The 3,317-nt window shown below is 30.7% G+C and overlaps 1 non-coding gene across 1 annotated transcript; it reads right to left on the bottom strand.

The window, feature by feature from the left end:
- Nucleotides 1–571: 571 nt before the first annotated feature.
- TRNAQ-UUG (transfer RNA glutamine (anticodon UUG)) lies at nucleotides 572–643 on the bottom strand. Its single transcript has one exon. It is a non-coding gene; the product is annotated as a tRNA-Gln (tRNA).
- Nucleotides 644–3,317: the final 2,674 nt, after the last annotated feature.

Raw genomic sequence — 3,317 nt, 5'->3', positions numbered from 1 at the left:
TAACATTTTAAAAATTCTTAATCCCTTATAATCCTCCGAGGCGTCTGAAAAAAAGATGGCCACGGGGCCTTCTAATGGTCCCATCCCAAGATTTTCAAATGTAAATGAAACATACAACATATTTACTTATTGTATTTATTATTTTTACAGCTGTAGATCATATTGACTAAATAAATAAAAAAAAAAAATAAAGACTTAAAAAAAAAAAAAAAACTTAATGGAAACGTGAAAATAAAAACGAAAATTATGAAGGGAAGAGCAGTGTTCAGAAACCATTATTTTATTAAGTACATATTAGAAATGAATTTAGGTAAATTATTTCAAAACTAAAACATGATTATAAATTCTTTATTAATTGTTAATTGAAATAATGAAATTATATAAAGATTAAAAATTCAAATTAAAAAAAATGATTTTTTCCGTGTATCAAAAGAATTTCAAAATTATAATTTTTATTTGTTAATTAATAAATGATTGAGTTAAGTATTACTTGTCATGAGGTCAAAAGTCGATAACAACACAATATTTAATTGTTCATCATAGATCAAGAAAAAGATACTTAGTGTAAATTAGGTCCCACCGAGATTTGAACTCGGATCGCTGGATTCAAAGTCCAGAGTGCTAACCGTTACACCATGGGACCGTTAGGAATTACTAAGTATCCCATACAACAAACTACGAACTGTACATGTTTGCGAATACATTATGCTAATTTTGTAGTTTCAAAGAATGGTTTCTTAACCTTGTGACGATAAATAATGTATTTGGTCACTTATTTGTTTATCAGTGATTGATTTTGTAAACAATGTAACAAACTGGAAAGCTGAAATAGGTACACATACTGACCCTTTGGATCCGAAAAATCACTAATGTGAAATATTGTTTAAATCTTATTTCCTATCAGAATCCTTCATTGAAGATACCTCATCCCAAATTCCTGAATTAGATGCTCTGGAAAAAAATTAAGATTACAAAGTTGACTTCACTACAGAAACAATTTCCTACACCATAATTAAAGCCTGTAAGTTTCATTTCGAAATCCTTAAAACAGGAAAATAGTAAGAAGTCAATCGAGTTTTGAAGAAATATACAAAAAAATAATGATGACAAAATAAAATAAGTCCACAACAAATACAAATAAATTAAATAATAGAAAAATAAGTTAATAACTGATGTAATAGAATTTAACTTTAATTAACTGCAATAAATCATTTTCGAAATATTCATATCTTAACACATCCAACCAAGCTTTTCCTTAATCATGTAAAGCAGAATTCCCGGAGATCCCACCATTTCCCTGATAGCCGAGTCATTGACATTTGATATCATATAGACCAGTGAAGACTGGCTGAGACCACTGTAGCCACAAACGTGCAGTTTTAGGTTTTGGCTAATTTCTATGGAGCTCGGAATGTAGGTGATATGTGTTATATCTACACCAAAAAACATCATTACTAAGAACCTGCCTGTTCCACATCAACCCATTAAAGATTTAAGTGGATTCTTCTAGGAAGAACTAGTTCTCTTCTGCAGTTTTCATGAATTCCTATGTTATTCGGGGTACTGAATGGAAAATTCATGAAACAGTCACCCACTCGATATCATTTATAGTTTTCAATTAGTAAGTTTTTTTTGTAATGTTTTCAGGTGTAAAAATGTATCACTTAATTTTTCCGTCAATAAAATCAAATATTTTGTTCTGAAAGACTAAATGGCATATCATTGGGAATAGGATAAAAGTCAAAGTACAAAGCTTGGGTATAATCAACTATTTTTACACAAAAATGAGAATAAAGTTGAACAAGGAATAAAAAAAAAAAAAAATGAATATTGAAAAATCATTTCGAATAAGAAAACAGAAAAAATAGATACAAACTTTATTGTTTGCTAAAATGAAAACAATGGGAAGTGGAATGAAAAGAAAATGGTGCTAATTATAAAATTAACTGTAACTCCTCCCTCCCTAACAGAAGAATTTTCATCTTCAGAATCGCACTCAAACAAGTTATACAAGGATCTGATAAAATCATTAGCCCATGAATAACGTCTTCGTTGGTGGCTTGCCGACAACCTTTCCAAGAATGTTGTATTCTGTAACACTTATAACCCTTGTTTCTGCACTTCTGTGCTTCTAACAGGGACCCTATAGCAAGAGCGATGGTTTCGATAATCTCTGTTCTGCGAAATAAGATTTTGTCGACGTTGCAGTAAGGTTGTACACAGACATAGGGATACAGCCAAAATAGCCGCCTCGTTGAAATACTCCCTGAACTTTAAGGTGTCAATTGAAGACTGACTACAAATTCCTTCACTATTGTCCCTAATCTTCTAGTTAAATTTTCATCAACTTTTATCATGTTGGCTGATACCGAGGATAGATTTGAGAAAAATCTTCAAACAGCATTTCCATCATTGGTTGTTCCTGTACCTTGTTTCACTACATCGACTGGGAGCCACATGTTATTATCATTTACTAATAAAATAAAATTTCGAGGAACAACATTTTTTCCTATAAATAAAATATTATCCTGATTCATAGTAATTAATTTTATTATTGTTCTCACCTATTTCTGGTTACACCTTCCAAGAAGACCCCTGAATTCATAAATCTCAAAACTTCAATGAAACCTACACAAAAGTTACTCTCATATGTACACTTTAATGAGAAAACCGTCTCACCACAAAGGTCAATAAAGCTCATTTTTTCTGGTCTATCAAAAACAATTTTTTCCAGTATTAAATTAGGAAAAAAATCGTAGAAAATGTTTTAAAATATTTCAATAATAACTATAATTTGTACACTAACTTTCGTTGATATTGACCTGGCTGAAATATTTCTTGTTGGATAATTTAAAACAAAATAACAACAACTTGTAAAAACTCACTTTTTCCCGAGAAGTTAATATCTGCAAGATTAGGTTACGGCTCACAAATATTGTTTGATGGAAGATCCAATTACGATGAATTCATTTATAGGTTTTAGAGTGTAAAAAACTACACTTATCAACATGATAGGACACATTTTATATTTGATGGGTTTTTTACAATTTTCACGACTGTGCGCCGCCTTAATCACAAACCAGTTGAATTAACTCGCTCGGCTACGGACGGGCCGAAATTGAGTACCAAATCGAGAGCCTTCTTCACTATTTCTATTATCATTATATTCTACAAAATGTAATAAAAACATTAATAAACACATGAAAAAGCAGAGGAAGGTTACTTTGGTATTACAACAAAATACATAGCCATCCATTTTTCCCATATATCCTGCATATTTGTTATTGCAATAAGATAAATGATCTTCTCTTCTTTCT

The sequence above is a fragment of the Halyomorpha halys genome, unplaced genomic scaffold (genome assembly GCF_000696795.3).
Source record: "Halyomorpha halys isolate HHAL.00 unplaced genomic scaffold, Hhal_1.1 Scaffold1642.1, whole genome shotgun sequence".
Taxonomy (NCBI): Eukaryota; Metazoa; Arthropoda; class Insecta; order Hemiptera; family Pentatomidae; genus Halyomorpha; species Halyomorpha halys.
Note: the sequence above shows the minus strand (reverse complement) of the source record. Positions and strands in the feature narration are given on the sequence as shown.